The sequence below is a fragment of the Euprymna scolopes genome, chromosome 27 (assembly GCF_053919585.1).
Source record: "Euprymna scolopes isolate OS-2025 chromosome 27, ASM5391958v1, whole genome shotgun sequence".
Lineage (NCBI taxonomy): Eukaryota > Metazoa > Mollusca > Cephalopoda > Sepiida > Sepiolidae > Euprymna > Euprymna scolopes.
Genome location: NC_136508.1, coordinates 3,053,044 through 3,069,336, shown reverse-complemented (window position 1 = coordinate 3,069,336; position 16,293 = coordinate 3,053,044). Strand labels below are relative to the sequence as shown.

The 16,293-nt window shown below is 31.5% G+C and overlaps 1 protein-coding gene across 1 annotated transcript in view; it reads left to right on the top strand.

The window, feature by feature from the left end:
- LOC145248787 (kin of IRRE-like protein 1) overlaps positions 1–16,293 on the top strand; it is a 2,909,730-nt gene that overhangs the window by 178,554 nt on the left and 2,714,883 nt on the right. The gene's annotated exons all lie outside the window — the stretch shown is intronic.

Here is a 16,293-nt window from a genome sequence, read left to right as displayed (position 1 = left end):
TTTTGTTTTTGTTTTTTCGATTATTACATTTAACAACGTTCGTTTACCTTACGTTAGTTTTTTTGTGTTTTATTTTTATGTTTTGATTAACCCCATCTCCCCCACCGCCCGGGTATCCCCCCCGCGTTCGTTTTTCTGTTTTTGGTTCGTTTTTCTGTTTTGGGGGTTTATTTTACTTCGCTTATTCTTAGGTTTTCATTAACACCCCCCACCTTCGGCCGACCACACACCTATAAACACTCGGGCAACGCCGGGTACCCCCCCCCCGCTAGTCACAAATAAAATTCAAAATCAAAACTGGAATGCAGGAATTGTAAAAAATAAAAATGCTTATGAAAATAATAGTATCGTATATATCATCAGCCACAATAGATTCAGAGAGAACTATACAAATACATGTGTGTGCGTGCGCATATGTGTGAATGAGGATCTCTTTCGCTAGAATAAATTGTATAAGCATAAAAGAAAACTTACTACACAAATGAAATAAAACGTGTTGATGTAATCAATTTTATTCAATAATAACCGTGAAAACTGCAAAGGAAGAAACAGTTAACAATAAAAAAGAAGACGAGATAAACCATTTCCATAAAAAGGAGATAATGGTCAAAGTCAAAAAAGGCGAAAAATGTTTCCTCTGCTAGCACTAGTTAGAATGAAGAAATGAATGCTAATCATGTCTTTATCCGATTTTCCGTTTCAGCCAAATCCCACAGTTTATAAAGCCTAATGTATATAACGTTTATATAACGTTTATAAGCCTAGCGTTAAAAGTGTTTATTATTAATTGCACTCAACTCTTCAAATGGCTAGGTATTCCCATTTAAAAGAAATATATACAATAAAAATATATAACTGACTCAAAAGCTCTCAGAACTAACACTTAAACAAATATGTGAATATATATTGGGCTTGTTTGTGTATCTATAATATTAAAATAAACGTAATCAAATATTACTAACTATTTGAAATTACCGGTCTGTTACGGCTAGTATTGTGAACGGATTTTTGTTGCAGGTGGAATGAATGTACCTTAAGAATTCTTTACTATTTTATAACGGTTACGAATTATTAAATAGGAAGTAGATTAAAAAAAAACTAAATACGCGAAATATAACACTGATTTAACTCATCATCATTTTATTGCTAGTTTTAAATGTGTGAATATATGTGATCTAAATCACATGTGGATATGATTATTAAATGAACGTTTAAAAATAAACGCCCTCTTCAATTCTGTTTGCATTCCTCTTTTTCTGCGCACATACTTTTGTTTCTTTAAAAGGATGGCTCTCTCGTATTCATAAGGACGCGTGTCGTTGATTAATCGATAAGCTGATTAATTATTTGACTGCACGTCTGTCGCACAAATGAGGATCACGTGATGACTTCCAGAATGCATCCATTCACAACGAATGCACCCAAGCTTTTTTTTTTCTGAGATCCTGGGATTAAACTCAATTATTGTTTTTATCATTTTCAATTTTATCATAAAGAAAATAAAACTAAAAAAGGCGCCACTTTATAATTCAATTTAAATGGAAAATAATTTGCTGAAAAAATAAAAGAAACTGTAATTGATAAGTAAGCTGTAATGTTTGCCAACGATCGTGAAACGGATAAGCAAGATGGAAATGAGAAAGTAAAAAGGTAAAAAAAAAATCATATCAATATAATAAAGCCGAAGCAAACAAGAAAATGACAAAAAGTCCCAAAAGAGGTGCGAGCGGAAATGAGAGAAGAAATTAAGAAATGCCGAAAGAAGGGAACAAGGCGGGTAAGTAGAGATGATTCAAATGAGAGAGAATGACCAAAATAATAAAATAAATAGAAATCGCGTAGTAAGGACGTGTTAAATGGCGGAGCGTGGGCGCAGAATTTGCGAAGATGAAAGACGTGAGATCAATGATCAAATCAATGAAAAGGTTCTGGCGTGCGTTCGAACTATCAATCATACTTGATAGGAAGAGGGTACAAGACTTTGAACTTATTTCAAAAGACGTTTGGCAAGAGACTTCCGGTCTATTCTTATTGTCTAAGATTACTTGGACGATATGGAAAGTAGCTTCATTCGTGTGAAGATACCGATATTTGAATATTATTTAGGACAATCTTGTTGAAACGCATGGTGCTTTATTTACGTCTTCTTATTTACGCGCTCACACTTGTTTCCCTTATGATATGCCTACTCACACTATGTCATCTCCTGCTGCCATATTTACCATCCGTAAATCAAGGACTTTTACTTCTATGTAATAGTCAGTTTTCCAAAATAATTATGTTTTAATAATCAAGAATTTCAAATATATTTTATTTGTTTTAAAATTCCCTTATGAAATGTTTTAGTTTCGATGGAAAGACTAAACTGCATTTTGTATAATAACCTAACAGGGAGACCAAGCGTTAGGGTTTAGATGGGGGAGTTGATATCCTCCGACTCACCTCATACGATAAATTATAGAAGCGGTTGATATGACTGAAAATAAAGTAATTTACCAACCATGAAAATTTAACCAAAATAGAGTTTCGATTTGATTTCGATTTGAAAATTGCAATAATGGCAATGCTTTACAGAATGAATATACTGTTTTAACAATTTCTTTTATTGCTGTATATTCTTTGGAAGAAATATAATTGTTATGTTCAGTGGAGAAATAATTGTACAGGCGAAAGTAATTATTTTTGTTGAAAGGTGCTATTCAGCCATAACGGTTTTTAAAGGTAATGTAGATGATTATTTCTGACAAAAGTTGGTTTGGATGTAAAAAATATATGATAAAATCGGAGTTTTCCATGCGATAAGGGGGGGGGTAGAAAAAGTTCAAAATGACATTAACATATCAGTATATTACATCATTGGAAAAATAAAGTGAAAGTTTATCTAGTCGGTGAATTGAAAACTGACATAGTGTGCAGGTCTGGAAAAAAGAGGATATGTTGTTTGGGTTTAGTTTTCTATAAAACATTTCCTTATCACGAAAGCAAATAAAGGGGGTCAATGTCGGCGCTGTATCTTAATTTAGCCTTAGCAATAAGTAAAATGGATTAAAACAGCGAGACGTCATTATTTATTGAAAACTTATTATGAAATGTCAACAAGATGCACAGCTGTTTTCTGAAAACCAGACAAAAGCAGCTATATGATTTGTCGAAAATGATCTTTCTGCCATGAACATTATAAATAGGTTTTACGATTGAAGTTAGATTTCTCTTGTTGCCAGCAATTAATTCTAAGTAGACGTAATACATTTTTAAGAAATAGAACATTCTATGATCGACGATAACTGTTTTCCAGAAAGCATCTCTCAATAAGAAATGTTTAGGTTAGGAAATACCATTTACTCTAAATTCAATATATTGTCGTCTTTGAAAGGAACACATTTAAAAATACTAGTTTATAGGCACGAATCAATGAAAGATCTTCACACCAGCTCCCTAAATGGACAGCTATATAAACAAAGACTTATTCTCTCTGATTAGTTGGGAATTCAATATGGATAACATTTGTCGTAGAGTAATTTTACAAGTGTATTAATATTACTAGATTTTGATTGAATATAACTCTGTGCAGAGAAACAGCTTCATCCCAGACGAATACGTGAAACAGCAAGAGACGATCAGCTAAAATGTCCGCGTTGCTGTAATTCAAGAGTTCTGCATTCACTTCGTATATTTATTAAAAAATGTATTTGTTCTTAACTATTTATGACGTCTACACGTATTTCTCATACTTTCTATAATCCTAAATAATACCGACAGAATGTTTTTGTTATTTTATTGACGCGGTTGTCTCCATCGCTCACTATTTTTATTTTACTTTATTTTGTAACCACTCAAACTTCCCTCTTCGTAAATGCCTTTTCTCCATTTTTTTCACTTCAGAGTAAAAATACTTTTATACCATAAGATGTATTAAGAGTGGTGGAGGATAGGGAGTCTCATGAATCTTTGATGGCCGCTGTCTTCAGCCATAAAGATATTCAGTGTTAATAAAATTGCCGCGTCTTCGCCTGATGCTATCGACAAAAAGTCGTTTCTAAAGTGGAAAGGCGTGTGTGTGACAATGTTCGGATATTCGCATCGTATATCATCGAATGGTTATGGCGTTAAAAAGGGAAGAAAATCTACACCTCGGATTTTGACACAACCACACAAATGTCAATCTCTATCTCCTTATCTATCCCAAGATCTTTTATTCGGATATTTCTCCATTTCTTTTTATTTTACGTCTCTCTCTCTCTCTCTCTCTCTCTCTCTCTCTCTCTCTATATATATATATATATATATATATATATATATATATATATATTGTTTTGTTTTGGTTTTAGCGATATGATTTGAATGAATTCAATCATTTACGAAAGTGCATTTTTACCTAAATGCGAGTTGGGAATAATTTTCCCTTTTAACCAATTTGGTACCCCCACATGGGAAGCGGTATATATATTTTTTAAATGTAATTATCCACTGACACGTGTTTCGTCGTCTACAACTCAATAGAGTGGCTGAAGATAGCGAGATTCGAAATCGGGATCCCACGGTAATGAGCCTAAGCCCCTTACCTCTGACCCATCTCGCCAACTACCTGGATATATCGCGATTTACTTAAATGTTTGTTTTGGTTTTAGCGATATGTTTTGAATGAATTCAATCATTTACGAGAGCGCATTTTTACCTAAATGCGAGCTGGGAATAATTTTCCCTTTAACCAATTTGGTATCCTCACATGGGGAGCGGTATATATATACTTTTTTAAAAATGTAATTATCCACTAACACGTGTTTCGTCATCTACGACTCATAAGAGTGACTGAATATAGCGAGATTCGAAATCGGGACTCCACGAAAATGTGTCAGTGGATAATTACATTTTAAAAATAATATATATACCGCTCCCCATGTGGGGGTACCAAATTGTTTAAAGGTAAAATTATTTCCAGCTCGCATTTAGGTAAAAATGCGCTTCCGTAAATAATTGAATTCATTAAAAACATATCGCTAAAGCCAAAAAAACAAACAACATTTAAGTAAATCGCGATATATCCAGACACTTGACGAGATGGGTCAGAGGTAAAGGGCTTAGGCTCATTACCGTGGAGTCCCGATTTCGAATCTAACTATATTCAGCCACTCTGCTGAGTCGTAGACGACGAAACACGTGTCAGTGGATAATTACATTTTAAAAATAATATATATATATATATATATATATATATATATATATATATATATATATATATATATATATATGGAGAGAGAGAGAGAGAGAGAAACGTAAAATAAAAATTGGGGAAATGTGTATCGCATTATCTCAGATTAATGTTTTCTTATTATATTAACATTGCTATGAAACGCAAAAAAGTGAAAATTGGTACACTGGAAGAGCTTCACAAGGGAACTTATTTCCCTGATTTTTTGTGGAACTCGAATAAAAATTTAAATTGATGATAATTTTCCTATTTTGTGGTAATTTTTACATGTGTATCACTTTATTGCAAGTATCTAAAAATGTATATATTCCGTAATAAAACATTATTCTAACTTCGTATTGTGATTTATATGAAATAGAGCATATCCAGTAATTATATTAACCAAAAACAAGAACGAATTTCACATTATTTTGTTTAAGGAAATATTTTTATCAGTAAAATTCTCATACTTCAAAATCACTTTGAATAGAATGTCAGCTGATGACGGCAGATTTGAGATGATTTGATGCTGCAGAAAACTTCTAAAATCTTCCTTCAATGTTCATCCTTCGACGAAAAATCGAACATCTATTTCACAAACTTTCATCTTTATTATTGACCACAGCGTTCATTTAGGTTCATATCTGGGGGACAATGTAGCCATATCAACATATTTTCTCCACTAAAGCCTAATAAGTTAAGGTAAGATGTCGCAGCCTTGGCTGAGTGGAGAGGCGCATTATCGTGCATAAAAATAAATATGGGGTTACGTGCCAATGGAAGGTCATCAAGCCATGGTGACAAACGTTCATTTAAAAATAAAATATAAGACTGGCTTGTCAGTTTGACAATGGTCCAATTAGTTCATCGCAGATTATTCCAATCTAAAAAAAATGACACTTTCACCTTCCTGTTGATGATGGAATCGATGAGGGTAGGTAATCCAAGAGGACTCCAAACTTTGACTCACCCATCTGGTTCATCAAGGGTTGCTCTGGCCTATGTTGGAAAGAACATTTTCAAATATGGTTTTAATGTATTTCTGGGCCCAAGCCGAACATTTTTCGTAATGAGTTTTGTTTAAAACACGTCTTACTATAGGCTGAATGCTTCTTGCAATTTCGTTTAAGACATTGCAGCGTGTGTTTCTGGATAAGTAAGGTATTCCAGCTTTGTAAAATATAGCATCACTGTTGCTGCTTAGCGTCCTGATATCATAATGGCGAATTTTCTAATACCACAAGCAGAAACTGACATTTTTGTGTTTTTTTTCCTTCCTTAGTTTGATGTTTGAGTTTTCAACGAATGAGGACAATGTTCTGCGATCCCTTTCAAGCTACTTGGCAAGATCTACGAGAGATAAACGTTCTGCAAACCCTGCAACAATACGTTCTTTTTTATTAGCTATAAATCGACCCTTCCTCTGCATTCTCAAGGCATGCAATAAAATGATACACATTTAGAATTACAAAAAAATAGAAAAATTAACATAATTTTAAAAATATTTGTTCCAATTCCACAAAAATGAAGGTCCTGTGTTATGTTTTTCAGTGTATCATATTTCACTTCTCTGCCTTTCATAGCCATTTCAATATTAAAATATATTGGCATGCGATAAAGCAATACACAGTGTTAATATATATATATATGTATATATATATGTGTGTGTGCATGTGTGTATGTGTGTATACACATATCTATATGTATATACGCATATATATACTTATCTATATCTATGTGCATATATATATACATATCTTTATAACTACTTCATTTACTCACATTAATTAATATACGAAAGTATAAATTTATTCGTAAACTTTAAGTATTTTTTTCAACAGTGCTCAGTACGTAGGTAGAGCTAGTTAGTAAGTTATAAAATATATATGGTGATTAAGCTACACTGAATATTCCGCGTTTCATCCACTCTAGGATTCTTCAGGCTTATCTCATATATTTTATAACTTACTACATATCTTTATATATATATATATATATATATGCATATATATGTATATATATATGTATATATATGTATATATATATATATCTTTATCTATATATACACATCTATCTATCTATATATATATATGTGTGTATGTGTGTGCATGTGTGTGTGTGTGTGTGTGTGTGTGTGTGTGTGTGTGTGTGTGTGTGTGTGTGTGTGTGTGTGTGTGTGTGTGTGTGTGTGTGTGTGTGTGTTTATTAGTGAAATCCTGAATCAAAACTGAAACTTTGGAATTAAAAGATGGGAAAAATATAATTATTTTCGATGTTAAAAACGATTCATTTTATTGCTTTTTTGACTAAATTTAGCGTGCTTCGTATTAAAGATAAAATTATAAATAGTTATTGATTACAAAATGTTAGTAAAAATAAGACCTGTATATTACCTCGGCAAGTAGATTGTTACGTTTGCGGAAGTATATGCTCATATTATGTAAGAGGGTTGCCGTAATCCGACCCAACTTTCCTCCAAATAAATGCTGGTATATTTAAACATTGGAAAAGAATTGGAATTTAAAACGTTCTAAAGGCTTCGTGTATAAAAACGAAAAGTCCAACGATAAATGATATTAACTACGAATCGAGTCGAAATATTTTAAAGTGTCTAAATACGTAATTAAAGATAAGTAGGGTTAGGGTAGAATGTTAGTTTTTGATTGTAGATTTTTTTCAGATTGTAATTTTAATGCATTTCTTTAAGTAGTGTACGTACATCCAATTGGACAGGCGTTAAACACGTGACTACGTCCCCCTTAAGGTACTTTTCCATATCCACAAGTTAAAAAAAAATTGATGTATCAATGTTTTTTTTTTCATATTTCTGAGACAAAAATCTTTCAGAATGAATTCAACTCTATGAAGCAAATTCATATAAGGATTTTAAAGTGATATGTTCTGCTGCTAAAGACATTTGAAGATTTCGAAAAACGCTATAACGTTTGAGAAAGTTCATTCATTTCCTGAAACAATAAGGAATATTTATCGAAAAAACTTGTCATCAAATCTATTCAATCAAGCAGCATACAAGTATTTCCAAAATATAGCACAAACACGAATGCGCGAAATTCTAAAATCAAGAAGGTCGAAAAGGCGAAAATGACAGTAAATAGCAAAACCTCGATAGAGTTTTTATAAAAAATTTAAAAGAACTATATATTTCACATATATATTTCACATATATATTTCACATATATATTTCGCAGTAATCTATTTTTGCTTCAATCTAAAGACGCTACCCTATTTGGAACAACCAGACGGTATGAAGAAGCAATATTGTAAACATTATTATTTATAGGGAACTCATTGATTGGCATCTATTCGTTGACGAATCTGCATTGGATCTCATTAAGCGACATAAACCAATCGTGGCTCTTGATGAAGTGCATCCTAGAAGTTAGATAACAGCTTAAGTCAAATAATCAACAACCAAGCGATAAGAATAAATAGTATAACAAAAGAGATTCTAAAAAATGGCAGTGAGAAAATGTCATCTAAAGTGCGAAAATAAAGTACCTCAAAACTGGACAGATGCGATACTCGTATCGAAAAGTTGGAAGGCGGAGTGTGGCAATTTTAGGGGTATATCTTCGCTATCTATTGTTAGAAATGTGTTTACAAAAATAGTTTATATAGATTATTCCATACATTTGTCAACTGCATACTATCAGAATCATAGTTTGGTTTTCGTACACGTCGTGGTATTGTGGATATGAATTTCAGTGCTTGACAATGGCAAACAAACTTAATAACACAATCTTCCGTTGTGCTTATATTTCATTGAATCATTATAAAGTTTGATACTGTAAACAGATAAACACTTTGGAAGATCTTGCAAGAAGAAGAAAAAAGATAGGTAAAAACTTGGTAAAAGACTGTATTAATTGAATAATATATTATTCAATTAATTGCAAATTTGTCTAAATCAAAAATGTCAACAGAAATCATGTTTTTCGGACATAACTCCACTCCAAAACTGCTGAATATTTTGGCATTTATTTTCTCTTAAAGAACGTTATGCCTTATTGCGTTGATTAACTCAAAATAGGTAAAAAAAAAAATATAGTGAAAATAATTTAGTTTCATTCGACATTTCTTTTTGCCATGTCAGAGAATTAAAAATTCGAACAGAACTTCTGTGACATGCTGATATATTGAGGTTGCTTTTACTTTCAACATTAGTTATATTTAATGAGTTGATAAAGTTTTAATTTATTTTTTTTAACTTTTGCTTATTTTCCATTGCTGATGCTAATCTTCTCATGATGATTTAATACGGATTTCCCTTAGAAAATATCTTAAGAAACTGGTTTCTTTTCCGATCATCTGACAAGATATTTTCTGACATCACATCAAGACTGGTTTTCATCACATGAAACCTTTAAATTAATTCGTTCAATCAATATTAGAAGAACATACATTTGTTGAATTTCATACGTCGAATTTCTTAAAAGTTAATTTAAGAGAATGTACAATATGATTTCTACTTAAGTGACAGTTTTTGAGATTGACTAAACCCGATTAGCAAATAAGTACATTTTATGGGTAAGTGCTGAAAAACATAGAAATGCAGGTAAAAAAATAAAGAGAACAACATTTTTAATAGTTCTACATTAAACATCAAATGCATGGTTATATTTATGTTTAATATAATGTATTATATGATCGTCTACAATAAAAGTTGACTCTTAATTAACTCTTTTTTCTTTCAGTTATGGCGGGAAAAATATATAAAATTCTGACGAAAGAGATTAATTTTAAACAAGTAAATACTTGTTTATTTTCATACTATTGCGTTGTAATTCGACTTTCAAATATTTCGTACGTATTACAATTTAATATTCTAATTCAACCAACGCTTCTAACATGGAAAACACTAACTTGAATTTTAAATCGAGTTGTCAAACGCATTATTTCGGCATTTCAAAAGCTACGCCGCAGATAATATCACGCAGATTCTTTATTAACTCGGTTTTTCGTCAACATTATTACGAGGAAAATAGAAAAAAATATATAATTCTGACGAAAGTGTATAACTCCGAAATATATTAACTTTAAACAAAAACAAATATTTTCATGATAGTAGGGACCGTTTAAGATCCCTATAACAAGCTCTCTTCATTTAGAAAATTTTATATCAAGAATTTTTTCTCTATCAAAGTCCTCACGCGCTTCTCTACGCCTTCATATCTTCGCTTCAACACCAGAGTCATCTACACGAATATGTCATTTTTCTTCATCCCTGATATTTTTAAAGAAACTTCAAAGAACACATTTTTGAATCTCTAATTGGATCTACCCAATACAAACAACATACTCTCACTGGATTTCTGCAACATTAATAATTGGCCATTGCTGAGTATATTTTTTATTTTCCTATAAACTTTTATTTTCTTAAAAAAAAACTGTTATAACTACTGTTAAAAATTGCGCTAATCAGCAAAATGAAATTGTTTCATTTAAACTCCAGTGAATAAGGAACGTTTTCTAACTTTTTCTCGCATTAATTGCTTTGAATAAAATATTGTGAATTAATTTCTACAATATCATGACGTCTATTATATATATATATATATATATATATATAACTACTTAATTTACTCACATAAAATTAACATACGAAAGTATAAATTTATCCGTAAACTTTAAGTATTTATTTCAAAAGTGGTCAATACGTTGGTAGAGCTAGTTAGTAAGTTATAAAAAAATATATGACGATTAAGCTACACTGAATATTCCGCGTTTCATCCACTCTAGGACTCTTCAGGCTTATGCGCGAATTTTGTGGTTGCTTGTCGTTTTATATACGCATCTTCTATTGAGATTTTAGTCAGCCAATCAGCGATAAATAGCAAACAACTGTGTTCACAAGATAAAATTTACTCTAGGATAGCGATACACAAAATAGTTTTAAAACTAAAAAAAACAATAAAAAATAAACAAATAAATAAATTAAATAAACACGAATATATATAAACGATCAGATCACATATACATATGCATATATATTTGTATATATATGTGCATATATGTGTGTACATATATATATATTTATATATAAACTAAAAAAACCCTAACCTAGATTTAAAACAGATCAAGAAACTAGATATTCAGGCTAACTAGAGCACACACAAAGGAACAGGTCAACCAGAGGTCAAATAGGCCTTTGTCCGATAAGTGCATACTCATTGGCTGATAGGAAGGGCGCGGTGGATACTAGAAAGCTGATTGGCTAACTGAAATCTCAATAGAAGATGCGTATATAAAAACGACAAACAACCACAAAATTCGCGCTTAAGCCTGAAGAGTCCTAGAGTGGATGAAACGCGGAATATTCAGTGTAGCTTAATTTTATAACTTACTATATATATATATATATATATATATATATATATATATATATATATATATATATATATATATATATTACCCGTGACCCGTTGGGTTAGTATGTTCTATTAGGTACGGAATTCATGTATGAGCGTGACACTTGTGACGTAAAGAAAATAGTTGGGCTTTTTTTGAGATAACAGAAACATTTCTATGAAAGTATATTAAAATGAAAAACGAATATAGATAGATTTCTATGAGTCGTTCTGTTTATTGCAATTGATTATTTAAAAAAAAAATACAGTTACTGAATTATATTTCAGCGTCCCAATCGTTCTTTTGTATTTTGTTTATTTTAAACCTCACTCTTCCCATGTTAAATAATAATTTCGAAATAATAACGTTAATATTTCAGCGTCCCAATTGCTCTTTTGTTTTTGTTTTTTTTTTGCGTTTTTTTTTTCGCGTTTAACTTATCCAAATAAACAATTGTTAATACTGTCTGCTTTTTTTACATCGGTCATTTCTGTATTACGTTTAAGTTATTTTAAACCCCACTCTTCTCATGTTAAATAATAATTTCGAAATAATAACGTTAATATTTCAGTGCGCAGGTAATGCGCGCATGCGCAACTGGATGTCCTAAACTAGAAAGTGGGTTACATACATCGTTAGAAGATCATTTGAGTTTTATAATTATATAGATATATATAGAAATAGAAATAGATAATAGTTCATATTTTCTGAATTCCATATGCCAATTTTGATGAGCATCCTTTAAATTTATACATCAACTTTTGAAAACATGTTAAATGGTTTTGGTATGGCGGCTTTTACTGTACCGTAATATATGAATTCACAAATAGAATTTCTCGCCGAAATTCTGTCGCGTAAGAACATTTAAGCTACACTTAAGAGACTAAAATGGTGACAATATTTTTAATAGATGTTTAATGACTGATTAAAAATTGCATGCAAAGTTTAGTAACTGGATTTTTACTGTTCTCATCTTGAGTGTTATTTTCACACCCATATAAATTCAACCCTCTTTTGGGTGCATCTTGTTGAATTCGGAACTCTGGTATCTTTTTATCGAACTCTTGAATCTGTCCAAGATTTTGAACATTGTTTAATCCACGGTGGATAACGTGTTTGGACAAATTCAGTTTTATGTAACTTCTTGAGAATTGAAAGTTCAATTCTTCCTGCGAGAAAAATTTAAAATACAATTACGAATTATGACTCCTACGAAATTAGATTTGATGGAACAAAAGCATGCTACCCTAATATATAATTTATTTTGAGTTTCGTTTGAAATTCCGTGTCGAGTCTCCGAGTTTAAAAAGTCGAAATGCCAGAGGTAGCATCGAGCGAAACGCTGTGAAAATAATGCGAACAATAGTCCAGACAATCAAAATGATACGCATAACTTACTTTTGTTTTTTTATAATATTTTAGTTGACTGTTTTTCCGATGTAAATATGATTTCTGCACCTAAAATATCGATCTTTATTTCGTTTGTATTTGTTTACTTCGTCACAGTAAATTTGAATGTAAGTATATAATCTGAAACAAGTTATTTTATCAAAATAAAAACATGGAAATGATCATTTACAAATTATATTCGCAAAAAGCTTCGTTGTTTCATGACCGAAGAATTTTGGTGCATTCAATATTGTTTGTTGTACACTGTTCGCATTTTGTTCTGAATGCTTTTTTCTTAATCAATTTAATCAGTGTTTGGAATATTTTAATGAGATCGCTGTTTACGCACGTTCGAAACTTATGATTTTCGCACGTTACATACATATTATTTTCTAAGAATTAAGCTAATTATCTTGACGAACATGTAGAAAATCCAACTCACGTAGTAAAATAAAGCCAGGTAAAATGTTATTACTATATTACAAAGGGAAATAAGAGAGTAGATATAACGCTAGGAAATAACTACGTGACAAGATTACCTCTCTGTTTAGCAACCATGTAATCAGCACTGTCATCGCTCTTGCTGTCTTATTATTAGTAAATTAAAGAGTTTTATTCACATACGCGATCCAAAAAATATCGCGAAATAAACATAAATATAAAAGTGCCTGAATAACGTTATGTAAAAGCAACTGCTTTGTACTGTTTGATTTTAATCCGACTCTTTATAACTTATTAGCAATGTAAGACAATAAACTAATGGGATATTATAAAGATTAAAAAAAAAGAATATCAACACAGTTACAAATAGCATTTAGTCCATACTTCCGGTTAGAGAGGGAACAAGCAATAAGGGACTCACAAAGCTAAAAAAAAAAATGGGTAGATATTTAAATTAATATTTTCATGTTTTTAATATATATCTAAATTTACTAACTAACTTTTACCAGATTAAAACACTCCAAGCAAATGCTCAGTGGGTGACCAAGCGGGTTCTATGTGTTTAATACATTGTATCTTCGTATAATCCAACTTACTGTTAAACACAATATAGTTTATACCGTTTCGTTTAATAAGATTTGGACAATTGCGCGTCTGTGCGCGTGCACGATTTTCGACAATACATTTCCACTGGTTCATGTAACGGTACATATCGCTGTTCTGATGAAAATATTTTCCCAGATAAGATAATGCACTTTATAAAATGTATCCGTTATGAGAAAATGCAAGAATAAACGTAATTAATATAAGAGCGTGGATATATAGCTGATAACCGTGTTGTGATTAGTGGGAATTTTACCGAATTGTGCGATGACGTCGTGAGTGTAAAATAATAAAGGAGTGAGTGAATCGTGAAAAGACGGGAAAGAAGTTAAATTGAGTGGAACAGCGGCTTGTGATTAAATGAGCGATCAGAGAGATTAGTTTAGTTTTATGGACAGAAGCGAATTGACGCACACGATTTACCGCAGGCTACGTTCCATGAATCAGATTCTTTAAAGAGCTTCCCTTTTTAACTGTTCAACTCATTATTTTTATCGAAATAAGAGATGACTAGCAAATGGGTAAAATATTTTGCTTAATGATGTAACTTTCATCTTTGTAAAAAAAATCTCGACTTTCATTATTTAAGAATGAAAACGTTTCTTAATTAACGACTTAAATAAAAGCGTTTCATGAATTACTAACGAACGAAAAGTTCGGAGGCATTCGTTTTTGTTTGCTAGGAAAAATATTCAATTTTACAGATGTGTGTCAATTTGCATTGATCACTTTCTCTCTTTCTGTTACTCTCTCTCTCTCGCTCTCTTTCTGTATGTATATATATATATATATATATATATATATATATATATATATATATATGAATGAATCCTTTTTAGGGGTCAAGGGCCAACTAGCACCGTGTGTGTTTGTGTGTATGGGTGTGTGTGTGTTGGAGTGGAGAGGGCTCCCGTAAGCCGTGGTGAAGGCAACCTTTCTAGGAGAAGCAAATATCTAATTTAAAAAAACATAAAACGGGAGACCAGTACCCGCATTAAGCTGGTCTTCAGTTTAACTTATTGCTGGCGATCTTGCTCTTGCTTGTTGCCGGATCTCAACATTTTGAACACAGAGAGAGACTTAGCTGTCGTACAAAGCTAAGACTCTGTAACATCATCTGTGTATAGATACTCCCTCGGGCATTTGTCTATAAAAATGGTCCTGTGGCGATGGAAGTCATTTTTGGGCTCATGGAGTCATGTCTGAGGAGGTGGCACTCGTCTAACAAGACGTTGCAGTCATGCATATATATATACGCCCTGATGTAATGATTGAGTACATCTAAGTGTTTTCCTCCTTAAAGAATACAGGTATAAGCTGAGTTTAATGAAGATGTAGATTCTATGCAGATGATTGATAGTAAATTAAAGGAAACCAGGCAACGTTGCTAAACTTCGGGTATTCTTTGATTAGTAAGTTACTATAAATTGCATAATTACGTTACTGTCCACGGAACGGAAAATTGCATTAAATCGATAAAGACAGTTTAGCAATAATTTATACTGTAAAAACCCTCAGTTTTTTTTTTTTTTCAGGAAAAAAGTTACTCTGCAAACAGACCTCAAACAACTCATAACAATATTTAGCTTAAAAGTATAACAACTTTGTTTAAAGAAAAACTGAATAAACCGGTTGTGAGTATTTGGTCTTCGTATTTTTGTGTCTTATTACCTTTATTTTAATTTTAAGTTCATGCTGTTAAATTTTAAATTCTACTGGCTTCATTTCTAGGTTCAACCAGTCTCAAGCAATGTTAGCATTAATCTTATGTGTTTCTTTTTTTCAATTTACGATCCATATTGTTTTATTGCAACAATTATTTATGTTCCTCTCTATTGATTTAAAGTATATTTAAAGTATCTGTAAGAATAAGTGTTATAAATAAGGTAAACCTAAAAATGTAACAGTTTAACGGTAATTTTATATCCCATTAAGATCAATTAGTAGCACTAAATATGAAATTCGTTCGATCTCAGTAACATTCAATAACCGTGAAGGAAGTCTTATTTATGCGTTTGTCCTTCGCTAGAATCGTCTCAATTGTGATACTGTTATTATTCAATTCAATCATTCTTTCAGTCCACTCCATATAGATATCACATAGTATCTCGCGGGTCTGTTCCTTGCAAATCATCGCTTATGGTACTATATAAACTTTTCTAAAGACGCAGAAGACTTAACCAACGTATATATATATATATATATATATATATATATATATATATATATATATATGGGGATATATATATATATATATATATATATATATATATATGGGGGGGTCACGCGATACTTCCTGCATT